Source organism: Fukomys damarensis, unplaced genomic scaffold, assembly GCF_012274545.1.
Source record: "Fukomys damarensis isolate Sample0158 unplaced genomic scaffold, DMR_v1.0_HiC HiC_scaffold_23, whole genome shotgun sequence".
NCBI lineage: Eukaryota > Metazoa > Chordata > Mammalia > Rodentia > Bathyergidae > Fukomys > Fukomys damarensis.
Genome location: NW_022900935.1, coordinates 38,868,944 through 38,895,104, shown reverse-complemented (window position 1 = coordinate 38,895,104; position 26,161 = coordinate 38,868,944). Strand labels below are relative to the sequence as shown.

General features: G+C 55.5%; 1 long non-coding RNA gene across 1 annotated transcript; it reads right to left on the bottom strand.

The window, feature by feature from the left end:
• Positions 1-13,980: 13,980 nt before the first annotated feature.
• On the bottom strand, positions 13,981-25,822 carry LOC117287369. Its single transcript, XR_004518697.1, has 4 exons — positions 25,545-25,822; positions 24,319-24,624; positions 23,636-23,722; positions 13,981-14,416 (listed from the first exon to the last, which is right to left on the bottom strand). It is a non-coding gene; the product is annotated as an uncharacterized LOC117287369 (long non-coding RNA).
• Between the last annotated feature and the right edge of the window lie 339 nt (positions 25,823-26,161).

The window sequence follows — 26,161 nt, the reverse complement described above, 5'->3', positions numbered from 1 at the left end:
CCCAAGTCCATCAGCTCGTCGCCCACCCATCACGCAACCCATCCTGGAGTTGCATCTCCAAGGCAACCTCCAACGACCAACCAACCTGCAGTCATGGTCACAAGTGCCCTGCCTCACCCAGCACTTGCTGCTGTGATCTCTACGTCTCAGGGTTCTTGTCTTTGGAATGAGGGTGTCAGGCTCATACGAGACCCATGTGCCCCCTAGCCTGGGATGGAATAAATGTTCCACATGAGGTGGCACTTGTTCCCAGGGTCGATCCGGTTTCTCACAAAGCCAAGGTGCCAAGCAGGAAGGGGAGCACTAGGGTGGCGAGCTGAGCTAGAGGAAAACAACTCATAGAGACCAGAGATGCAATCTGGAAGGGAGGAGACGGCTATTCAGGGGTCCCCCCTCATCCCACTCCAACTCAGAAAGCTGGGTCCCCCAGTTTGTCAACAGGAAACATGTCTCACTGCCAGCAGCCTTATACCTGCTGCTGCCAGGCACAGTCCCAGAAAGCTGGCCCAGGCTGGCTGCAAAGTTCCCGTGAGCCTGTTCGCCTTTCTGCCTGGGAGATTGGGGCTGACCCCACCCCTCAGCCCCCGGGCTGCTGAGAGAAGGGAGCCCGGGCCCAGACAGAGGCCTTCAGCAGCTTCTAGGCAGCCACTACAGGAAATGTTTTTGATTATCTGGATCCAGGTCTTATTAATGCACCAAATCCCTTAAATTCCTGGGGATTCTCTCTAAGGTCTAGCGGAGGTCCCTTCCCGGGCTCCTGGGAGTGTGCTCAGGCTGAGGCTCCCCGCCACTACCTCCTGGCTCTGCAGCCACTCAGACCAGAGAAGCCGCCAGCAACACCCCGCCCCACTGCCCGATCACCAGGCTGCAGTGCCCGGCCCAGGGCACAGGCACGGGCGGGGGTGAGCGGGGTCATTAGTGCCGCCACCTGGTGGGTGAGCCATTGTAAGGCCCAGCACAATTTCATGCCCTGTTTCCTCCCTCCTTGGTGGCAGTTCCTGCTCTATTTGCCCAAAATGAACAGCGATGAAGTGAAATGAATTAGCTGCTCCTTTACCACTCTCCCCTTTTCCTCTGGCCATCTCCTTTGTGTTCTCTTCCCCTATTGCCCAGGGTTCTTTGCCCAGGCCTCAGCTTTGCTTTCCCAGTTCCCTTTCTCCTTGATCAAAATCTGCAACTCCGAGCTGGTCGTGGTAGTATGCCTATTGTCCCAGCTACTTGGAGGCTGAGGCTGGAGGATCTCTTGAACCCAGGAGTCTGAGACCAGTCTGGGCAGCATAGTGAGGTTCTATCTTTAAACAAACAAACAAACAAACACTAAACAAATCCACAACTCCACCCGGCACTGACACGTGCAGTCACTCAACAAATGTCTGGGCAGCACAGCAGGGCAGGTGCCCTGTCATTCCTGGCCTCTCCCTGCTCCGTCCTGCCTGGGCAGGGGGTGCCTGGCCTGGGTCATGACACAAGTGCTCTGTTCTTTAGTCCCTCTGTCCTGGAGCAGCCATTTCTGTCTCCACTCAGGTAGTTACGGCTGGACCATGGCCCTAGGGTGCCCCCTAAATGTCAGGCTCAGTTCCAGTCAAAGCCCGGCCCCCGGTACTAATCCTGGCCAGGAACCAACTTGAGCCCAACCACAGGTTGAGGCCTTGGCATCGGTGCCCGGCCCCTCTTCTCTGAGGTGCTGTCACTGAGTGCTGAGTCCCTGAGGTGGGTGCCGGGAAGGTGGCTGCAGCCCAGCCAGTGCTCAGCCTCTGAAGGCAGACGCTCAAGCTGGGATCCATGAAGCGGAGACTTCCTGGGCCACACCTGGCCTCTGTGTGGAACATGGGGACAGCTGGCTTGCAGGGGAAAGGAGAGGGCCCAGAGGACATGCATCACAGGAGAGGTTCATCCTGAGGGCTGAAGGGACGGAGAGAGGCAGGAAGGAGACAGAAAAAAGGAGGTCAAGAGATGGACAGAGCTGAGAAAGAGAGGCAGAGAGAGGGAGAGAGAAACACGAGTGGAGACAAAGACAGAGAGACCCTCAAAGACAGAAAGACTGCAGCAGTGCCCCATCCTGCCGTCTGCCATTGGTTACTCCCTGCTGAAGGCGGAGCCTCTGCCCTGAGTCTCTCATTCCCTCTTCCGTCGGTCCCAGGAGGAACCTTAAATCGTGTGCTAACCCGCCACCCCGCTCCGCAGCAGTGAGCTGAGACTTCTGTTCCTGGCAAGCAGTGTCTTGATGTGAGCTTGTTTCCTCTGGGCTTCCTGGGGAACGCGGCCTGGCGCCTGCTCCCAGGCAGGCCTTCTGGCCCCACCCCGTCCACCGACAAGCCAGCCTTCATCCCCTCCCTTCCCTGGGGTCCTGGTCTGGCAGCAACGTCACTCTTTTGAGCTTGGTGGACAGTCAGCTCCTGTGTGGTGTCACTGAGCGCCTGCCTGCGCCATGTGCCCGGCCTGGGACTTCATCTGCTTCTTCTCCAGCCCTGGGACACTGGCATCATCTGTGTCGTTTACAGACTAGAACAGCTTCCGCTCGCCGGGGATACTCACCCGAGCTCTCTAACGGGTGAGGGGAGCAGCGGGGATTGGATTCACATCCTCACTCTGACTCCAGAGCCTTCTTTCATTCTCCTCAAGTTCGGCCCCTTCTGTTGGTGTCACAGGGTCCCTCTCTCAGGAGCGCACTGTGTTACACCCCCACCCGGCCCTGCTGTGCCACCTCCTCTCGGCTCCCTGAGAGGACAGGAAAACGGATTTCAGCAAATGGTTGAAGGACCTGCCCAGGTCTCCCGACAGCTGGCTGGATCAAGGCCATGCCTGTCATTCAGGCTGGGTGGACATGTTTCAGGATGGCGGTGGTGGTGGCAAGTCGGGAACAGCAGAACCATGACCAAGTCCAGCAAGGCCTGGAACTCCTGAGCCACCCTCCTGTAGCTGGTGAGGCTTCATTTCTGGAGCAAGGGAGCTTTTGGTATCGATCAGGGCCCTCACCATGAAGGTCAGTATGTGGGCAGGACAGGGGAAGGCCGAGGTGGCCCTCACCCAGATGTGCCCCTTCTCCCAGAGCAAGAGCTTGGGGCCTGCTGGTCCTCATTCTTAGCTCTGGAGTTCTAATCTTCCACATTTTCAGACCTCCCAGATTCTGAACCAGGAATGGCCAACTCGGACCTCCAGGCCCAAGCGAAAGGACAAAGTGTGGCTATGTGGGGCTCTGTAGGAAGCGGTGAGGACTAGAGGTGACCGGCCATCCCTGAGGGACAGCAATCTATCCGATGCCAGTCACCATGGGCACTGCAGTCCAGCGTAGCTGAGTTTTCTTATTGCCTAAGAGAAATGACAGACCCGGGTTTTCATACAAACATATTCTTTTTGTTAAAATATGCTGCAGGCCAGATTGGGCCCCATGGCTGTCTGTTTGGAATCATCGTTCTAAACACCCTGAGTTCTAAAGCTCCAGAACTCGCTGGAGTGCCAACTTCCCTGCTCTGCACATGGCCGTGTGGGATGGATGGATCCCACTTGCCAGGCTGAAACTGTTTCCAAACCGCTGCCTTTGACAGAAGGGGTGGTAATTACACTCTGACATTAATATTTAAACCACAAACAGAGTTAGCGTGCTAATGCTGTCCCTGAAGGCTTCGGACTCGTTTAAGGTTTTTCCTTGTGAGACCTAATTATTGTCAGTGATGAATCCTGGCTGACGGCAGGATTAGGGCCACAGAAGAGCAGGCAGGTAGAGACCTGGGTTGGTGAATTACGGGACTGAGATGTAGGGAGGCTGGAGGGCGGGGCCAATGCCTGCTGGTCACTGGGACACCTCAGAGGCTTGACTGGGGTAAATAGTTCAGCTTTGTCCTCCAAGCTTGCCCCTGATGCTTCCCCCAAGAGGACCAGGGCATCTCTGGCTCACAGAAATCTGCTGGACATTCACAGCAATCTCTGACCTCTCCCTTACACCTCCTGGCACTGGGCATTAAATCCAGGATCTCGCGCACGTCAGGCAAGTGCTCTGCCACTGAGCTACAGGTCCAGGACATTTCATTTTTAATTTGGAGCAGGGTCTCTTTAAACTGCCCAGCCTGGCCCTGAGCTTGTGATCCTCCTACCTGAGGCCATGTAACTGGAATTATTAGGTGTGCACTGAAATGCAGGGCCAGCTTCTGACCTCTGACCTCTGACCCCAGTCTCATGAGAAACCCCCCAATCCATTTGGGGGAGACCCCCAGGGGGGAAGTTGGCATTTTGTGCTTTCTGTGCTTGTTTAAAGCAAAGAAAATAGCTGGGGTAGGGACTGTGAGGTGGAGGGTGAAGGGCTGGGTCAGGTTTGTGCTGGGCAGAGGGTCCCAGGGAATGATTTCCAGAACCATCTGTGACTCCCACCTTCTGTCGGACTGGTGGATGGAGCTGGGCTGACGCAGCTTCTGCCATAGCTAGGGCTCAGGGCCACGTGACTGCTGAGCCAGGAGTCCTGGGGACACAGTTGGGAAACTTCCATCCCTGTTTGTGGCCACACTTGGCCTAGAAAAGGTGGGCCAGGGAGACTGAGACAACTACAAGCAGAGCTCGTGGTTCAGGGACCAAGGGCCGAGCTCTAAAGCCCTGGGCAGGTGAGGGACCTGGCTCTTCCCTCTCCTCAGCTTTGTAGCTTCAGCCAGCCAGCCTGGTTAGACCTCATTTCTGCCTCTGTAAAATGAGATCATTTCTGCGGTGCAGGGTCTGAGGGAGAGTTAAGTGAGAAAATATGATCCCAGAGGCTGGCCCCCAGTGAAGGCTTGGTGAGAATGGCTGCCAGTCTTGTTTCATTGCCCTTTGCTTCTCACACTTGCCAAGGATGATTTACTGGGAGCAGAGCAAATGGACTGGGGTCCTTCCCCATCACAGCACACAGACCCAGCCTTCCCAGCCCCCTGCAGCCTCCCCAGTGCCCCGGGGTCTTGCTGCATCCTCTAATGCCTCCCTCTCCCAGCCCATACCAGAGAAGCACAGGCTGTGAATTTTCTGAGTTTATCTCAGGGAAAGAAAGGCCCAAGATCAATGCCCTCGGAGGACTCTGCTGGAGGAACAATGGAGCCGTAACTCAGCCAGGGCCTCCCTGGCAGTTGAGCTATGAGCTGCTGCCACGGGGACTTTCACCAGCCTGGACTTTTGGCTTAGGGATCAGTATCCAAAAAGGAAACACATTACTGAGGACAGCAAATGGGGAGTCACCAGCTCGCTCCCCTTGAAGCCAGGAAGAAGCTAAAAGAGCCAGAAGCTGCTGCGCCTGCCCCAGTGGTCTCCAATTTGATTGGAAAAGGCACCTGCACCCCAAGGCTGGGTGGCTTCTACTCCACCAGGGGGAAACCCTGCCATGCAGTTCTGAGTGGGGCGAGGAGGCCAGGGGGCAAGGACAGGGCCTCAGTTGTTCCCCCACAAAGGCAGAGAGCAGGGACTGGGAGAGTGGGAGAGGGCGGAGGGGGAGGAAAGATGGACTAAATCATCACCCGTACCGGGGGAATGGAGCCTCGGAGAGGCCCAGAGACCCCTCCCGCAGTTGTCCCAGGGTGTGAGCCGTTACTGTTGCCATCGGTGTGCCATTGCTGGAGATGGTGGGCAGTTTCCGCTTGAAGACCAGGAAGGCCACGTTTTAGAGAAAAAGGAAGTAGAGGAGGAAAGAGCTGGTCAGGAGCTGGGCCCAGAAAGACAGGTTGGACAGGGGCTGGCTTGGAGGAGGGCATTGAATTGGCCTCTGGGTTCAAGAGCACCATCTGGAAAATGGGACGGGGGAGCCCAGGTCCCTCAGGTGCCGCCACTGGCTTTGCCAGGCACACCCCTCCCCACTCTGTCACCTCTTGCCCTGCAGTCTGAGTGCCCTGCTTTAGCCTCCTTCCCGGGATCCATCTGTTCATTCCCCAGGAAGGGCTTAAACTGGAGTAAGAATTCATTGTGAGGGGGAGACATTGTCCCTTGGGCTGCGGTTAGGTGCCGGCCCTGGAGACGGCAGACAGCTGACGCTGAGCTCAGACCCCGTCCTGTTGATCCACCTTGCGCCTGGCCGCCTTTGGCCGCATTTGGTCTCCTGACACCCCACCTGCCCTGCAGGAGGAAACCGAGCCCCACAAGCAACTCAAATGCATCGCTGCCAGAGGAAAAGGCAAGCCCCACACAGGTGGCCCAAAGAGAGTACCCTTCACCTCTTCCTGCTGCTTCTCTGAGGCTCAGAGATGTGAGTGGTTGGAGATTTCAGTGTTGTGGGGGCTGCTGATCAAAATCCTCATGAATAAGGACAGGGCTGCCACACTGGGGTCCACGGAATGAACTGTGGGGCTTCCCAGGCTCGCACCAGCGATGGGCAGCCCGAGAGCAAACTTTGTCTCTGTCACCTGTGTGAGGCCCTAGACAGGCCACTTTGCATGGAGTTGGTGCCCTTGTCACCATTTTACAGATAGGAAGACAGAGGCACTAAGCAGCTGATGGTTTGTCCAGAGGCCCATGGTCAACTGGAAAGTTGAGACTCAAACCCTGATTGATCCAATCCATTGTCTGGTTCCAAATGCACTGCCTTGTCACCATGGACTAAAGGAAGCTGGCAATGTCTTTGGCACATCAAGAAAGGAGAGCCATTCCCAGATTGTGCCCCCGAGACCAGGGCCAAATCATTATCAAATGCCCAGCCCACCCTGCCCTACGGTCACCCCTGCTCTGCCCCAGCCCTGGTGGGCTTCCATCCTTCCACTAATGTGGAACAAGCTTAGGTAGGGGACACAACAGGCATCCCGGGCTCCAGGCTGCAAGTGTGACCTTGGGCAAGCCACTCCCCTTTGCTGCCTCAGTTTCCTCATCCATAAGTGGGGGACCGGCCTTCACCTCAACTGGAATAATAACCTTGATCACTTGGGAGGAAAGTGACCTAACCTTGATCACTTGGGAGGAAAGTGACCAAAAGGTCATCTGGCCTAAGCAGTGGAAAGGGCTGAGAAACTCAGAGGCAAGGCTGTGACTCGGCCTGGGGTCTCGACTCTGCCCTCAGCGAGGCAAGCTCGCACACGGACCGCTCCTAGACACTCAATCATTTTGGCCACGGAGTGGGGGTGCTCAGTGGACCCAGAGGAGAAACTCAGTTCAGCTCCACGGGTCACCGATTTCCGTGAGCATCTCTCTCCTCTCGCTGCTGTCCTGGGCCTCCACTGGGGGGCGCTGCCTGCTCCATCCCACCCGCAGCGCCAATCCCGGCCAGCTCACACCTGCACTCCCAGCCTGCCTTTACTCTCCTCTTTTCCGTCCCCTCCCACCTTCTCACCTGAGCCCGACATCCCTCTGCGGGCGGTGTGGTCCCAACGGAGAGGCCCACGCGTGGAGGACTCTACCCAGGGGCCGGCTGCTCAAGACAGCAGGGCCATGCAACCCCAGGGTGAGCACCCCGCCAGACACCTTACCCAGAGCATCGCGGGCTGCAGAGATTTAATTTATTTAATCAATTCCGGCCCCTGGGCTGGGGAAGGGAAACGGTAGGATATTAAATCTGTCGCTCTCACCGATGATCTGTCACAGGGGTGTCAGCGCGCATTGATCCTCCTCCTCTCGCCTTTATTAACTGTCTCCTCCGGGGCCCGCGGGCTCCGCTAGTGCCAGGCCGGACCCTGCCGAAAGCAGGGAGCAGATTGCAGATGGAGGGACGGGTGTGCAGAGGGCTGGAGGGGGCCAGGAAGACCTTCCGGGGGACAATTATAACAAGAAAACTTTTAGAGTTGGCAGACGGGGAACCTGAGGATCGCTTGTAATCCATGCTTTACTGTTTGCAAATGAGGACCGCTAAGTTCAGAGAGCAGTGGGGAAGCTGGCTCCATTGCACAGCCCGTCAGGGGCAGGATTAGAGCTGGAATCCGCGATTCCTGCTGTCCAGGCAGGGTTTCTTTTATTCATTTAATCAACATATTTTCCACAAGTGCCTACTAAGGGGCGATAATATTTATCATTCCACAGTTGCTATATCAGGTTTCTCTGGCTATACTAACAACCATAGCTTAGTGGTTTAAAACAACACGGATATACGAGGCAGCACGGTGCACACCCGTGATCTTAGCTACTTGGGAAGCTGAGGTAGGAGGATTGCGAGGGCAGGCCCACTTGGGGAGTTTAGCAGACCTTGTCTCAAAACAAAAATTTGAAAAGGGCTAGGGAGTATAGCTCAGTGGTAGAGCATTTGCCTAGCATGGGTTCAATCCCCAGCACCAATAAATAAGTAGATAAATTTACAAAGGCATTACCCAGAAGCTCTGGAGGTCAGAAGTCTGAAATAGGCCTTTCTGGGCTAACATCAAGGTGTCAGCAGGACTTCTTCCGGAGGCAGCAGAACCCGTCTTTGTACCTTTGCCATTTTCTAGGGGTTGATTAGATTCTTTGGCTTTTGGCCACTTCTGGGTTCAAAGCCAGCTAGATTAAGTCTGCCTCACCTCCAACACTGACTCTCCCATCTCCCTCTTTCTTTTGATCACAGTCGCCCACCCAGATCGCCTCCCTACCTTGACATAAACTGATTGCCGGCCTTAATTCCATCAGCAACCTTGACCCCACTTTGCCACCATGTTCAGAGGTTCTGGTGAGTAGGACAAGGATGTCTTTGTCCTTGGATGGATCTTTGGGTTCTACCAGTATCCTGAAGGGCCACACACCAGCAGCAAGCACCTCACTTCACTCGAGCAACAATTCTGTGACGTAGCATTCAGCTCATGATGCAGAAGAGAAAACTGAGCTCACAGAGGCTGACACTTGCAAAGCCATAGAGCTGCTTGGTGGCATTGCTGGGACACAGATTCGGGCCCCTGGGTCCCAGACACCAGGCTCCTCTGACTGCTGCACTGAGGGCCCCTCCAGGGGCAGCCTGGCATGGCCTGGCCTGGATCCAGGTGAGTAGAACTAGACCCTTGAAGGATCTGTCCCAGCCTCGGTGCACGAAACAGCTGAGGGAGCTGTGCTTGTGAAGAAGGGGGACTCAGATGTCTCCCCAGACTTTGGGAGGCCCTTTTCTGCTCTAAATAATTGAGCACCCTCCCGCCTCCCTCTTCCCGTCCCACTCTCCCTCAGAAGATTTATTTGCACATAAAATTGAAGGCCTTCTTCTTTGGCACCCTTTTCTATTCAGCTTAGACAAATATTTAGCAGCCAGACCTGACCTTAATTTCCTTAAATATCAGGGGGTGAAAGATGGAGTGCCTGCCCAGCAGGGAGGACACATGCTCTGCAGGGGGGACAAGGACTGAGATCCTGTACCCCGTCCCGTAGTGGGGTGCATCTTTCCCCATGACCATCCAGGCCTCCCCTCCAGGGACAACTGGCCAGTGTCTCCTCCACTGGGGCTGCCAGAAGAGGCAGGGTTCCAGCGACTCTGCCCGGAGACCCGGCATTCTGGGCTGCTGTAGGGTGGTGACAGAGGAGCCCATTTCCAGGGCTCCTGCCTTGTGGGGCACAAGAGGGACTGCACATGGGTGGAAGGTGAAGGCCCAGGTGGCCGGGGGGAGGGGTGCTCATGCTGGGGCTGCCAGGGCTGGTGACTCATTTGTTCCCTCTCCCGCCATTCATTCTTCATTCATTCATTCAATCCATTCATTCAATTCACTGATTCTTGGAAAAATGTCCAGTCCTGTGTTGGGCTCGGTGATCAGAAACACAAGTCCAGCACAGCCCGTGGGAGGTCAGGCACTGGAAGCTGGCCAGGAAGAAGGAAGGAGTCAGAGCCATCCTCAAAGCAGGGTGAGCAAGATGCATCCCCAAGGATGCGTTAAGCAAGCTCCTTGCAGATGACTGGACGTCGTAAGGAGGACACAGGGAGTGCAGGAAGCAAAGCAGGCCACGCTGGGTTCTGGTCTCAGCTCCAAAGTCTTGTCCCTCCTTCCTGAGTCTGTCCTTGCCTTTTATGCTTCCTGTTTGTGGAAATGGGGCCACCAGGGTCCTCCCAGCCCCGAGTGGGCACAATTGCCGTTTGCTCTGACGACAATGACACCAGCTACTGAGCCCAGCACTTTATGAACATTGTCTCATTTGATGCTCAGTTGCAGCCCTATGAAGCAGACAGTGTGATCTCTGTTTCCCAGAAACTGAGGTCAAGGGAGGGAAGGTCACATCCCCAAGGTCACCCGGGCCAGGCCCAAGGTGGGAGGGAGCCCGGCACATGCAGAGAATGGCAGGTGCCTGGTGCATGAGGCATGTGCAGGAGGGAGTGGGGCGGGAGAGTGTGGTTCTGTTGGGTCACACCCTGGGGTGCACGGCTAGGGTCTGTCACACCCACCCCTCACCAGGGACCTGAAACCGGCTTTTCCCTCCTCTGGGCCTTTGTCTCTGCCTGTAAAATAACAGCCCCCCCACTCCAGGAACCTGTCTTTGAGCCAGGTACATTTTTGCTCTGAGCCTCTGTTTTCACACCAGCTGATGGGAAAGTAATGGTGTCTATCTCCACCTTCTGTTGTAAGGGTCTGAGCAGAAAGTGTGAGCAATTCCTAGCAGGGCGTGAGGCATCAGTAGATGGTCAGCCCGTGTTGATTCACTCTTGGTTGTGGGGTGAATTGTGCCCTGGGAAGTTATGCTGGAGCCCCAGGTCCCCAGCAGCTGTGAGTGGGGCGGTATTTGGAACCATGGCCTTTGCAGATGCCCTGAAGACCAAGAGCATCCCAAATTCGAGTGGGCCCCAATCCAATGGCAGATGTCCTCAAAGAGTGAAGATTGGGCATAAATACACAGCACGCCATGCGACACATCCACCAGCCTGGCTACACCAAGCGCTGCCACCAGCAGAAGCTGGAACGAGACTGGGAACAGATTCTGCCCCCAGAGCCTCCTGGAGCGACACCCCTGTCCATACCTCACCGTCGGACTCATAGCCTACAGGAAGCTGACAGACTAACTCACTGGGGCAGTATTTTCTGTGGTTGCTCCAGGAAGTAAGGAGAGCCTCGTTGCAGAGCACAGAGCTGGATACACAGTGCACCCCCAAAGTGCTGCTCCCTTTAGTCTCTGTGCTGCCCCTCCGCCTCTGCCATCTCTTCTCATCTGCCCGCTACTCCCCTCCTTGGCTCCTCCAGCCACACCACTCTGGGCTGGGGGTGACTCGGCCAGGGCAGGCAGCCAGAGCAGTCCCTGGCTCCCGGCCGAGGCCCGCGACACCTCATTACCAGGGGGCTGTAACGCAATTTCACCCATGGACGGCGCTGAAAGCCAGGCCTCCGTGGGCCTAATGGATGGGCGGAAGCGGCTGTGGGTGCCCCCGCCTCTCCCTGGCCTGAGAAGCTCCGAAGCACCCAGAGAAGCTGGCACGCAGCGCACTCAACAGCTGAGAAGCACAGATAAACCCGGCCAGAGCGCCGGCCCGCTGGTCCTGGAGCAAACATCAGGAAATTAATGGGTCTTCCATGCGCCATGCTGGCCCCCGACTCTGCAGGACGCCTCGCTCCCGCCTGCCGCCTCCTCTCCCTTCCTGGGCTTTGTTCCTTCCTCCCTTTGTTTCCTGTTTGTGATAAACATGATTCATGCCAGTGCTGCCAGGCCCTGTCACCAGCTCAAGGCCAGCTGTAGATCTCAGCAACGAACCACGCAGGGCCGGGGCGAGGCTCACAGGGGCGCAGGGGCAAGGGCCTGGCCAGGAGGGGCAGAGCAGGTGCATCCTGTTGGGGGACAGTGTCGGGGGCAGGATCATGGCCAGACCCTGCTGTCCCAGTCAGCTTCCTGAGGCAGCTCTGACAAAGCCCTCGCACCACAGCAGCTCAAACAGAGAAATGTGTCCTCTCTAGTCCTAGAAGCCGGAAGTCCACCCTGCAGGTGCCAACAGCAGAGCCCTGCTCGGTCTAAAGCACGAGACAAAGTTTCCTCCTTGTCCCTTCTGGCTTCCGGTAGTGGCTCGCACTTGTCAGGGCTCCAGAGCTGCCTTGCCCCAGGCTCTGTCCCTGTCCTCACACTGCCTGCTCCCCACCTGTCTGTGTCTCCAGCTGACTGGCTCCTCCTGGGTCTCTCTCCTTTTCTACGGACACCTGTCAGCAGGTTAAGGGTCACCTACCGAGTGTGATCTCATCTTAACTAATTACCTGCGATAGTCCTCTTTCCACGTACAGTCACATTCACGGGCTCTGGGACTTAGCATTTGGACCTATCTCTTTTTGGAGGACACTTTTCAGTCCCTAACAGGACTTAGACCAGAGGGACCTCATTTTGATGGACCTCACTAAGTGGCCCATGTTCAACCCACTTTCTACTCCTCAGATCAAACGAACAGGGCTGTGTCTTCCCTCTGTATCTCCAGCACAGATGCACACAAATGCCCAATAAATAAATTATGGAATGCAGGGTATGGACCAGCATATGTTGAGCATTTACTATATCCTAACTCCAGGCACAGTTCTAAGCCCTCTGTGTGTACTATTTCATGCAGTTCCCTATTCCCAAGAGAGGTAGGTGCTCAGGTGAACAAACTGAAACCAGAGAGTCCCAGTCTACTGACGGAGAAGCTGTAGAGGCTGATTGGAGTCCAGCAGTGGGACTGAACCCTTAAAGGGACACACAGCTAGGCAGCAGAGAGAGCCTCCTCGGGGCCCAGGTTCTTGCCCTGCAGGTCAAAGGAGAGGCCCCAAGCTCACAGAGCAGTGCTGTGGGCTCACTTTTCCTCCTGTGTACGATGGAGCAGGCTGGGCGGGGTGCCAGGCCAGTAGGGAGCAGGCTCAGAAGGCCAGCTGGTAGTGGCCATTATGCCCCCGTCTCTTCATGCCCTGGCGCTCAACTCGCCCTCTCCGGGGTGATGGGCATAGCTTCTGTCTCCTTTGCCTTTACTTCACTTGCTCAAATTTTAGCATTTTTTTTTTTTTTAAGAATTGAAGGAAAACACAGATAAACAGCTATTTAGAATCATGACTCCATAATTCAGGAACCCTCCTTCTGATGCAATCTGTTCCTCAGTTACTCTGTCCAGCGGGAGGGAGGGCGTCCTAGCAAACGCAGTGTGCAAATACCCGGGGGGCGGAAGGCGGAAGCCAGCACCTCCAGATCGGTCTCCTTTTCCCAGAAGTGACCGCGTGTCCTGGGTGGGGACTGTGCCAGCCCCGGGCTCGGAGGGCCCTGGGGAGAGATCTCTGCATGTCTAGCAGGGGCTGGGGGAGCCAAGCCGAGACGAGGCTTCAGCTAAGAGTTGTGCAGGGTCCAGGGGCTTGTCCTTTGGGGACGGCCACTCCCAGGGACCAGGATTAGGCTGGGTCAGTCACCCGGTGGCTGTCACAACATCTGGGCTCAGGGTCAAGCTCTACACCTGTCACCTGCTGGATGTGTGGCTCAGTTTCCCCAACTGGTCGGTGAGTAACAGCAGTGCCTGCCTAGCGGGTGAGGACCCCAGCGCTAGTGGTCTTGGTGGGTGGCAGTGTGCAGCACCACCTCTGGCCAGGGAGGGCATGAGCGCTGGAAGGAAGCCCTGGGCACGCAGGATCGCAGGAGAGGACAGCAGGGCTGCCTGGACCTGCTGTTGCTGAGGGAAAGCAGAGAAAAGGGGCCCAAGTGGAGGAAGGGCTGCAGTTGGAGACGGTGCACCCTGGAAGCTTGTGCTCGAGCTTGGCTTGGCAGAGGGGAGAAACTGGATTCTGGGAGGTGAGGAAGGCAGAGGCACCAGAGCCCACTCAGGACAGCTACCTGGAGGATGGGGTTTAAGAGCAGCAGACTCTCATCCAGGGCTTGGTACTGGGTGCTCTCCAGCCACAGCCTCCTCTCTGGGGCCCACTGTGCGACGCTGGCAGGTGCTGGATCCGCGTCCTCCTCGCTCCGAGCACCGCGCTCAGTGGGGCCGCAGCGCCCATCCCCCTCACAGGGACCCGCTGTCACACAGCAACAAACAGTGCGTGCCTGACACACAGGACAGGGTGCAGGCTCAGTCCACATACACCAGCGTCCTTCTCCTGCTTATTCCCCTGAACAGCAGGGCCTGTGACTTCTCCTGGGTCCCCCACGGCAACCACATCCTATGTCTGTGGCCGAACACGCAGAGGGTGCACAGGACAAGTGGACTGAGTGGACCTCACCCCTCCCCCACCCCCCAGCTGGGCTGAGCACAGTGGATGGGGGACGCTCAGGTGAGCTGGGAGCGGGCAGCCACCTTGCATCCTTGAACTCAGCCTCATGTGCAGGCTGAGTTACAGACCTGGTCTGTCAGCCCAGCCCTCAGGGCTCAATGATGGTGTGGCGATGGATTAGCAATGTCTGCCCTGGGAACAGGAGGGGAGGGAGTATCAGTGCTGCTCAAACCGGAGCCCGTACCAGAATCACCCCAGCCCTGGTTTCTGATTTCCAAGTGTGCGTCTCTAATGAGCTTCAAGGGGTCGCTGCTGCTGCTGCTGCTGCTGCTGCTGCTGCTGCTGCTGCTGCTGCTGCTGCTGCTGCTGCTGCTGCTGGTTGAGGGAACTGACTTGGAGAATCCTGCTCTATACAGCACCTAGGCATAGAGAACCTTCTTTAAAAAAAAATTGGTAGCATATGTTTGCAATACATAGTCGATATATTATTCATGATGGGGAATTGGTACATATGTGGGGTGTATCTGGATCCTTTTTATTTCCCTCTCTTCCTCTTCTTCTTGTCTCTCCCATCTGCAGATCCCTTTCCCATCTCCCCAAAGCCTACTGAATTTTCTTTTCTGGAAAATGGGCACAACCATATGCCCCTGCATTCCTGGGGCTGCAGTGAAGGCAGATGAGGAACATTTGGAGCCACAGCCAGCGAAAACAGGGTCCTCAACCTCGGCCACATGATAGAATCACCTGCTGAACTTTATGAAGTTTTGGTGCCCAGGTTGCAGCCCAAACCAATAAACCAGAATCTGTGAGACAGACCTAGGCACCTGTGCTTTCTAACTCTGCCTGTCCTCCAGGTTTTGGAGACTGAGGCGGGGATCGAGTTAAAACCGCAGATTCACACTTGGCAGGTCTGGCGTGGGGCTGGGACTCAGCATTTTTAACAAACACCCAAGAGTTGGCGATGCTGCTGATGATCTGGGGGCCACTCTTTGAGAAGCAAGGTCCCAGAGGGGGAGAAAGCTGCTGTATCAACTCCAGGGCTGGGCACACTACCACACTTCAAGTCCGCAGTTATTGGTTTGACCTCATATCTGCAAGCCTTCCCTCCCTCCTCCCCATGTTCCAGGCACTGTATCCTGACTGCAAGTTTCTGTCCTCTCTGAGTCTTGACTTGGGAGGGGGGAACCATGTCGAGACCACTCCAGAGCTTGCTGCCCAAGCACAGCCCCTGCAGGCTCCAAGCTGCTTTGCCAGGCAGACGCCAAGCACACCAGACAGCACCACCGCTCCTCCCTTCGTCTCCATTCTGGTCTTTAGCAGACAGGATCAGATACAATAGATTTCTCGTTTGCAAACCCAGCCTCCAGGCTGAAATCGACATCTCCCTGTCCCCTCTTGCATCCTTCACACATCCCTTGCCATTTTGCCCATGATTCCTCCTTGTCGGTTGCCCGCGAGGTATTTTGGGTACTTCACGCACTGATCGAGAGCCTACTGTGTGTGAGGGGTGATGACAATTTTCTCTGTGACCTTAAGCAAGTCACATGGGGGCCGGGACCTTGCTCTGATAACCTAATGTGCTCGGAACCTAGCTCATACCTGGCAAGTGGTGAGTTCCAAGCGGGTACTGCTGAATGGATGAACTCACCACCTCTTGGAGCCTCAGTCTCTTTTCCCACACAACACGATGGCAAGGACTGTTTCATGAGTTGGGGTGAGCTGTGTCACTACTGGGGAGGCCTCTGGGCTCCCGATGAATAAACCCAGGCTAAGATGTGCAAATAGCAGGTCGTGGAACCTGGGAACCTCCACGCAGAGCAGGAACCTTTTGCCTTTGGAGGAAGAGTGGCAGGGCCAGAGTGAGGCTGGACCCTGGAGCTGAGGCCAAGCAGAGCCCCTGGGGCTGGAGGGAGCACAGCCAGGGGCAGCCTGGCCTGGGCAGAGGGATGTGGCCCAGGAGCCAGGCCAGCCACTGGCACCTTTGAAGATGGTCTGTGCCGGGAATTCCGAGGGAGGTGTGAGCCTTCAAATCCCTTCTGAGAGTTAAGCCAGGAAGAGTGGCCGCTGGCCCTGAGCTGGGCTGGGGGCTGGCTCGGAGGAGTCCAGACTGGGTCGGCCTTCCTGGACAGCCCTTGAGAAGGTCCTCGCCCCTGCCCACTCTCCCTCCTGTGGCTCTTTGCGCCCCAGCCCCTTGCTCATGGCAGTCATGTCTAGCAGCACTGCCTGCACTGTCCCAGGCTTCTTCTTGCCCTGTGTCCCTGACACAGGATAAGGGGACCCAGGCCCAGAGAGGCTGGGACAGTGTCTCATTGTACCCAGCTCATCCCGACTGCTTTCTGGCCAAGGGCCTGGCTCGGCAGGTGCCCCAGGTCCAGGACAAGTAAGCCGCCCAGGGGAGTCCATAACGATGTGTTGGTTCTTCTCCTTCTCCACACCCAGGGATTTAGGCCCCGCCCTTCTTCCCGAGACAAGAGAAACTCTCAGGACTTTAACTCCATGCAACACAGCAAATGTGTGATTCTAAGCTTGCTTAGCTCAAAGGGTCCAAATTTTTATGATTATAAATTTATTTAGTCAGGGTTCCTTCAATTCCAGGTGACAGAAAACTTGTTCTTCCTGGCTTTATAGCCATAGAGAATTTTAAGCATTATGACTTCAGGTGTAGCTTGATCCAGGAGCACAAGCCACGGACTCTCTGTCCCTCCATTCATGGAGTCTTTATTCTTTTTATTGACTTTGTGGCATGACAGTTGGTGGCAACCCAAAGCCTATATCCTTTGAGGTTCAAGTTCTGCAGGAAAAGAGAATCTCTTTCCCAACAATTTGACAAAAAACTCATGACTTAGTCCTCCTTTGCGTGGATTTGCTGAGGCCCAATCCTGGACCGATTGCCATGGCTGGGGGAGAGTGGGGTCCCTGAGTCCCACTTACACCCCCCAAGCCAAGTCAGATGTCTGGGAAGGGAAGGGTAGTTTCTCATTGGAAGTTGGGGGGCCCTCTATCAAGAGGGTGGGGAAGAGATGAAGAAGGATAAAATAAAATGCTCCCACACTGGGGTTCTCGGCTAGGTTGAGCAGTGATGTGATGAGAACTTGACTTGGAGCTTCCAGGAAACTCCAAACTCAGAGCTGGGACCATAGCTGGTGCCGGAAGAAGGTGGGCGTGAAGAAAAATCACCCGACTCCCTGCCTTCCCACAGTCAACCCAACCACATGGCTCTTTACTCTCTTCACCCTCAACTCCCAGAACCTAGGTGCTCTCTTTGCCTTTCCTCTTTGTTGCTGTTTTGCAGTCCGTGTGGCCAAGGTTCAGATGGGGCCAGCGGAGAGTGAATCAAAGGCTCTAGGAGCAGCAGCTGCAAGGAAGGACACGGGGAGAATTTGTCTAGCAGCTCTGGGGGACAGTCAGCTTCACTGTGAACCTGAGGGGGAAGGTGGGGCATAAATGCAGCACGGAAGATTGGGAGGTCGGTCTGGATCCTTCGCTCTCCTGGAGTGGTATTTGCACCCACGTGCCCTCCAAGGCCACACGGTGAGCAGAATCTACCTCCCCGCCCCTCAGCTTTGGCCTTGACCAGGCGACTTGCTCTGGTCATGGGATGGGAGCAGATGTAACGACAGAAGATGCCCTCGCTCTCCTGTCGTAGCGGGGAAGGAACATAACCAGGGTGGCCTTGACCCCTACAGGACACACAGGAGCAGACCGGAGCAGACTCACAGCCTGCTGCGGAGCCCCGGCCAGCTGGAGACCTGAACGCAAACTGCAAATGCTACCGTCCAATGCCAGGGACGAAAGCGGCTCACTATGCAGCCCTGCAGAGGCACAGCCTGCCTGATAAAGATCAGAGGCTCTGCTCACCACCAGTGCAGCGCTGCAAGGGGACTTCGGAGCCCCCCAGGAGTGCCACGTGATGGTGGGAAAACCATTCTTTGCAGGAGCCTTGGTCATCTCCTGTCTGGATCCAACCCACGACCTTTAGGAGCCGGACGGCTCTGGCACTCCAGGGCCGCCTTCTGCCTGTCTCCTGGCCCGGGAATGGCCCCCCGGGAGACTTCCTGCACCTCCCACAGTTCCACGCGGCAGATTCTGTGGAACACAAGTCACACTGAGATCAACACAGAAGTTGACGTGTGAAGTCGGCTGGGAGCCAGAAGGAGTTGAGGGCTGGGGGGGGTCCCCTCCACGTGGAGGCAGAAACTGAGTGGGAGGATGAGGTATGTGTCGGGAGAAGCAAGGAAAGAGCGAGCTTCCCCGTGAAGGCAGGTGACGAGTAGGAGGCCAGGGTGTGAAGGTGGGCTTGTCTGAGTCACTGTGTTGGAGGGGACTGCTTGAGCCGCAGATGGTGCTCAGGAACCCCATCCTCCTCTTACCTCCTAGATGAGGCTGCAGAGAGAGATGCGTTGGCTGGGAGTCAGATGGGTCCACATCCTGGGGTCAGATAGCTCTTCCATATACTAGCTGTGTGATGTCGGACTAATGACTTAACCTCTCTGTTCCATTCTTTGTAAAACAAGCACTAGAACATCCACCTTCTGAGGGCTTAGCAGAGATTAAATGTGACACTAATTGGCACTCACGGAGCACTGATGTATGGGTGCTGGCCTTCCCACTTGCCCTGCACCCCTGACTCCTCAGCCCCAAAGGTGGGCACTGCTCTGAGTTCCTTTTACAGGTGAGGAAACGGAGGCACAGCATGGTTAGGCGGTTGCCGGAAGTCACAGCAGAAGTGTCATAGCTTTCAATGTACTCAAGTCCACCTGATTCCAAATGCTGGCCCCTCGACCTCCACACCTGCATTACTCACGGATGAAATATGATGGCCATCACAAGGCCCCCACGGACAAGGGGGCGTCTCTGTGTCCAGGTCTCTCTCGTGGTGATTTTGTTGCATTTTCCTGATCCCATTTTTCCTGCTTTCGTACAACGCCGAGCACCCACGGAACCTGGGCAGCCCAGGGGCGCAGGGAAGGAGCCAGGCTGTGCAGTCCTGGGTGGGGAGATGGTGTTGGCTTGAACAAAGCATCAGCCAAGCACCCGTCCCAGCTGAGATGGGCCGACTGCCTCACTCCGGGCCTCAGTGCATGTGTGGTAGGGTGCACAAAGGGGCAGGAAGGGTGGGCTTGAAGCCAGCTGGGACTTACAAACACCTCTCTGAGCTACGTCTTTCTTGTCTGTAAAAGGGAGATGATTATGCTCTGAGGGTGGCTGTGAAGATTAAAGGAGGTGGTGCATGTGAAATGCTTGGTCCAGGGTTTGTCCTGCAGTACGTGCTCAATAGATGTTTACTGTGGTCATTACCAAGGGAAGGCAAATGAGTGAGGGCAGGCGAGGAGTTTGGAAGCATGAGGGAGAGAGAGAAAATGAAGGGGAGGAGGAGGAGGAGGAGGAGGAGGAGGAGCCATCAGCCCAGCTCCCAGGCAGGCGCCTATACTGGCCTGGGCTGCTCCCCCCTGTGGTCACAAAGACTGCTCACTCATTCCTGCTGCATCCCGCTGTCACATCTGCCAGATGTGGCCCTGGAAGCCAGCAAGAACAGCTGTCCCTCAACAGCTCAGCTGCAAAATGAAGGCCTGGAATGTTGAGAAGGACACAGACACTCAGGCCAAAGACGGTGCAGTCAGGAGGTAACCATGCCACCACCATCACTGTCCTGGGCCTCGTTTGTGAAGAGAGCTAGGACATGGCCTGGCTGTGCCCCGAAGTCTGATCCCACGGCACCTGTGGCCGGCAGCCCCGGCCCCTGCATCTTGGGCTGGAAAGGGTGGGTGTGAACCTGCCCTCCTGGCCCTGGGAAGTCACCTGCCATTTTGCAGGATGGCCCATCTGGTTTCTCAGGAGAAATCTCATCCCATAAAGCCAATTCCTAATTGGAATGTGTGCTCTGCCTTAGAACATTCCTCTTGGTGGTTATTTCCGTAAGGACGAACAGGGAGCTGAGTTTAGTTGTATCTGATACCTAGGATGAGATCTGAAGGCCAGTCGGGAGCACTGAGAAGGGGGTCCTGTGGGGACTCACATTCAAGGAGAGGTAGAGAAATCCACATGACATCTATGGCATCAGGAAAACTTTGGCTTAAATCCTCTCCATCCCTGACTGTCAGTGACCCTGACTGGGTCGCTTAACCTCTCTGATCCTTGGCTTTTCCATCTGTAAAATGGGAAGAAGAGTATGGCAGAGAACTTGGGCTACAGAATCAAACTTCCTGGGTTCATGTCGCTGGTATTTTCCTGATGGGTGACCTGAAGCAACTGCTACTCTCTGAGCCTCCGTTTCCTCATTTGGAAATGAACGCAATAGAGGACCCGACCTGGCTCAAGGGTGGTTGTGAGTTTGGATGAAGGGGTGCAAATATGAGGCCTGGCAATCAATAATGCAGATATGCGTAGCATCCTTTGCTACCTAAAAGGTATTTGAACTGCCAGGACGTTGATGGTCTGCCTTGCAGCCCTTCGCTCCCGTTTGGGGGCCCTGACTGCACAGTTTTTGGCATAGAGTGGGCCCCACCCCACTCAGCTACACAGGCAGGGACAGGAGCTGGCACCAGGCAGCCCATCAGAGCCACACAGATCCTGGGGAAATACTAGAGGGGAAAAAAACGATCCCTTGCTGTCACTGCAGAAGCCCAGATGGGGCCTGGTGGTCAGAGTCCAAGCTGCCCTGGCTGAGGGCATCGGTGTGCTAACCAGGCTGGAGGGGACGAAGAGGAGCTGCCAGGGGAGGAGGCACCAGCACACCAAGGCCAGAGGGATCAGGGCAGGATGGGAGACGTGGGGCTGGGACTCCACGCAGAGTCACCTCATATACCTGTGCACCTGAGCCCTAGGTACTCCCCGGAGCGGGGCGGGGAGACAGGACCAGTACAAGACTCCCTACATTCTAACAGCTCTGACAGCTCCACTGGGCACTCAAAAGCCAGGTGTAACTGAATTATTCTTGGACCTGCTCACATCACTCACTCCAAGCGTCACACCCTCTGCAAGCTTTCAGCTCAATGGTCCACCCGTGCTTCTCCTCTCCCTACCCTCCCGACAGAAGGGGCACTGGCCGCTGTCCACGGTTCTGAAACCTCCCAAGGATATGGCCAGCCTGAGGACTTCTGTTAAGCCTCTCCCAGGATTTCCAAAGGAGGAGATGGTTTTTATTTTCCGTCTTGATAAAAAGGAATGTGGGCCGGGCATGGTGGTGCGCGCCTGTAATCCCAGCACTGGGGAGGCTGAGGCAGGAGGATCGCTCCGAGTTCGAGACCAGACTGGGCTACACAGTGAGTTCCAGTGCAGTCTGAACTACATAGTGAGACCCTGTCTCAAAAAACAAAAACAAAACAAAACAAAAAAAGGAATGTGGTTTCTTTTACCGCTGCAGAACCAAGATTCATGGCTTTGGCTTAACTATTTGTGTACCTGTCTCATATTCTTCTGGTCAATCTGCCACATTTACCACCTCTGCCATTTGACACTGAAAAACTTAAGAGGGCTGGGAATTTAGCTCAGTGGTTCCACCACCTGCCTCACAAGCACAAGGTCATTAGTTCAATCCCTGGTGCAATAAAGAAAAGAAAATTGGAGATCCCATAGCCCACAGACGCCTAGTGATTCTAAGCACATCTCACTTTCCCACATGCTCCTGGAAGATCCAAGTCGGGGTACTGAGAGCCTATCTATTCTCATGTCCTCACTCGGCAAGTAGGAACAGGGATTGGGGGCAGAAAGGTACCAAGCTCAGAGTAAATGAGAGCAAACCTGGGGCCGGCACCCCGCTGTCCTAACTGCTTATCTCCACTACCTCACACTTCTCTGGCGGGTCATGGAGTCTCCTTTCAGGTCTTTTTCTAGGTGGAACCCAACCAACACCATTATTTCCAGCTCCCTGTGCCACACACCATACTGTTTCTGTGTGGCACCTTCCCCCACGGAGAGGCGTGGCCTCCGACCCCAGATGACAGGCAGGTGAGCGAATGAGCCCAGAGACGTGAAGTGATTTTCTCCAAGCCATATAGTATGTGACTGAGCTGAGATTAAAACTATAACTTTTAGGGCCATTTCTGGCCTCCCCCTGTAATAAGAGTCCTCAAGGGATCCGCTTAATATTCTCCACCTGGAGGCTGTCATCCCTTCCCCACGATGGGACGGTCCTTGGTTAATGTCACACTGCCCGGCTCTCTGGCAGGGCCTTGCTCTTCCCTGCTAGTGCCTTGACCCTGCAGTGGAAAATGCGATCTTGTGTTGGGTTTTACTCTTGATGATCCCAGCAGTATTTGGTCTTCTGCAGAAATTGGGGTGCATGCAAAAGCCCCTAGAAGCACGATGGGGGCCAAGGGGGCTACTTTCTTGGGAAAGGGTTGTGCAGCAGCGTGAATATTGATTAAGCTGTAATTGGCTCCCCCTTTTCCTAGCCTGGGGCATCTGCAGGCCCAGGAACTGGGGTAATTGTCGCAGGTGATTAATAACTTGGATTCCATTCACTCTGGCACAGGCTGCTGCTTCCTTGGAGGAGAAAGCGAGGCTGGGAAAAGAGTGCTAGGCCGGCTGCTCACAGAGTTCTGGGGGAGATGGGAGGAGGGGCTGCCAATCTGTCAAGCCTCCCTTGGGCCCTGTCTGCAGCACGCCTGCCCCAGCCTGGCTCTATCGCTCTTGCCCATACCTCTCTCCCTTTTGAACTATTTGCCCCTCTCTCCTCTTCCCCCGTAAGCTCACGCTCATCTACCGAATAAGCTCCAGGAAGAAGGGGCTGTGGAGGGGAGAGATGGAGCTTGGAGCTCAGCCAGGGAGGCCTGAGAGCAGGCCCAAGCTCTTCTACGAGCCTGCTGTGCGACCTCAAGCCAGAAACTCATTCCTCATGAACGTGGGCAAGTGTCCCGCTTTTCACATCCGCCGCATCACAGGAGGTGCAAGCAACCCTGGAAATCACAGGGACAGGACCGAGCATTCTACACCGACCTTTCTAACCTTGGGTAACTATAATTACATAGAGAACTTATGGTCAAACTGTGTAAATGTGCCCTCCTGCTGCAGAAAAGATGATTCCAAGTTTATTAGAGGCAGAGATCCTTATTACTTCCATCCCGCAGATGAGGAAACCGAGTTTCAGAGAAACAAAATGGCCCACCCTAGGTCATACAGTCAATTAAAAAAAAAACGCATATAAAAATCAACTCTAGTTTCCTCAGTCCAGAAATCTTTGCAGCTCACTCCTGCTCACCTGACAGTGTCCCCTGGCTTCTGGGAGAAGGTGAGACCGGGGTGGGGAGCAAGACCTCCCAAACCAGTACGTTAGTAGGTGGGAGAGGGAAATACTTAGAATTGTCATTATTCTATTCCCTGATGCTGGAACAATATCTTCATTTACCATATTATTAAAGAGAAACACTCCTAAGCCTCCCCATAAGCTCAACCTCAGCTGCTTACCCATCTGATGGGGAGGGGGATTTGATCCACACAAACCCCCTCACCAGGGGCAAAGAAGGGTATTATCGTCAGCTCTTACCCAGCAGATGCTAACAGTACAAAGAAAGTGCTAATACTTATTCAAAGCTTACCATGTACCATGCATTGTGTTAAATGCTATTTCTTTACATGGGGATTATCTCCTTCCATGAAATCCTTATAACCGTGACTATGAGAGAGGAGCTTTTACTTACCCCCATTTCATAGATGAGACAATTGGGGGCTCAGCAGAGTGAAGCAAAGACCCAGAGGCTGAGCCCAGAGGCCCTGCTCCAATACTCCTGGAGAGAAGACAGAAGGAGAAATGGATGTACAAGAGCTAAAGAGAGAGCAGCCCTTCGTGGCTCAGACTCCTCACAAAAGAAGGGCTCTCAATTAGCTGTGAAGACAGAGGACAAGGGAAGCGGCTCATTGGCACCGGGAGGCATTTAAATCGGACCCGGGAAGAGTTACCACGGGACAGCCCCGTAATGGGGAGCCTCTCGGCTGGCACTCTGGTCCTTTGGCCACTGGAGTCAGCTCTGACGGTCCTGTGGAGGTGACAGAACTCAGGGAGGTGCCCCGAGGTGGGATAGGGCTGCCTGAGTTCAGCGTTCCCATGCTCTGAAATGAGGCTTTGTAGGCAGAGCTGGCAGTGGGGTGGGGAGAGCCCCAGGAGAAGGATTCTCACAATTTTCCACACCCGCACCCGCTTCGCTGCCACATCCAGCTCCTCTTTATGGCAGGCATATTTCAAAGGCCTGGTTCCATCTGCATTTTTAAAACCCTGCTGATGGCCTGGGAAAATCGCACCCTTCCCATGTTCTCAGGTGCCATGTTTCCAACCCACCCCCACCCCGTGGGTCTCTGCACACACACCCCAACGCAGGTCCCTTACCAAGGGCAGAGCAAGCCCAATCCACCCCTCTGGTCCTGCGGAGGCCCCCAGAGGCCAGGGAGGGTGTGGATGACGTGGTCACAGCTATGGCCAGCAGGCAGCAGGAAACTAGGCTCCCTTGGAGGGTGACCAGGGCCCTGATCAAATCTACCAAAAATACTTCCCAGTGGTGTCGGGCTGGATCCCCAGACGTGGGCTGATGGTGCAGCACCGTGGGGCCACAAACGGGGTGTCCTGTGGAGTCACCAGACTGCAAGGAACAGCGTGAGTGCCTTGGAGAACTTGGAGGAGGCTCCTGGAAGCAGCCTTAAAACATATTGAAAAGAATAAGCCGTTCACCCAGGGAAGCCAACTCTTTGCTCTCAGCTGGGCTTGGGAACAGTGTGAGTCTCCCCATTGCTCTGTTAATAATAAAGCTTTCCCTTGTTCTCCTTCCTCCCACCCTCCCTCGTGGCCCCTCCTTCTCTGCCTGCCTCTGGGGTATGGGATTGGGACTGGAAGTTCGCAGGGCAGCTCTGGCTGGTCTTCTGGATTCCTATGTTGTATCTGTCCTCTGCTTTTGGGCAGCAACACTTCACTCTCCACCTCTTGGTCTCTCCCCTTCTCCCTCTTTCTCCCTCTCTCTCCCTCTCTTTCTCCCAGAATGGCACCACCATGCAAGGCACTGCCCAACGTCTTCAAAGCTGGTTGGAGCCACTGGGGAGTCCTCTGCCCTCTGACAGACTTGGCCGGGCTTGCAATGGGTCCCCTGACACTTGGAGCAGATGGAAGTGAGTGCTGGGGCAGGGACACTTGCTCGGGCCATTTGCTTCTGCCTAGATGAGCTCTGGAGGCACCCTGGTCATAAATACCAAGGTGGCCACCTGGCAGCCAGCCAGTGGATAGCTCTGGGGACTGTGCACCAAGGGACAGAGCAGGAGCAGTAGGTGAGGGGCAGAGCAGAAGCGTACGGGCACTCTGGTGGCCGCACCACAGTTTTCCTCTTAAAAATAAGACCTAGAGGGGCCGGGGATTTAGCTCAGTGGTTAGGTGGCCTGCCTTGCAAGTGCAAGGACCCGAGTTCAACCCCAGTACCATAAAAAAATAAGACTTAGAGTTGGGAGAGGGACTAACATGGCTGAGCCCCTGCGGGCTGGGCTTTGGACTTAGTGTTACATTTCACAGCTCTCTTGTTTTCTTCTCTTTCCCATAGCTGGAAGCTTCTAAAGACAGAAAATAGGTCTCACCATGTCTCTGTTTCCCGGCGCCCCATCCACACACTCTGATGCTATGGTATCGATTCCTGTCTCCCCTCACCCAGCAGAGGCCTCTCCAGCACTAGCACCTCTCCATCCTGCGGCTGGGCTGGCAGTCTCTTGTGGGACATCTCCTTTGGTTCTCCCTGGGTGTCTCCAGGGCCAATGCCCTCCGAGGGCTGATGGGAGGAATGGACCATGCCACTGGCCTTGGCTCCCAGGCCACTTCTTCTTCGGGCCCTCCAGCCAGGAGAGTCAGGCAGACCATGTGCTGTTGCTGGAAAAATGCCCGGTCCCAGGGGTTGGCAAGGCTCTGGGCTCTGAGGCCAGAGAGCTGAATGGAGAAGTAGGGAGGAAGGGACGGCGCCAGAAGCCCGGGCTTGGCAGCTCCCTCAGGAGGGCACTCGGGGATGCCCTCGAGTGTCCAGAAGGCTGGTGACCTGCCAAGGCCGGGCAGGTGGGCTGAGAGCTGCTGGAGCCAGGCGGAGGAGTGACTCGGGGGCGGGGCAGGGGGCATGGCCAGGACAGTTTGCAGTGGCGGGGACTGACCCCTAGGGGTCGCTGCCGGGCGCTCAGCCCCTCCCGCCGGCTGCTGGAGCCAGGCTGTA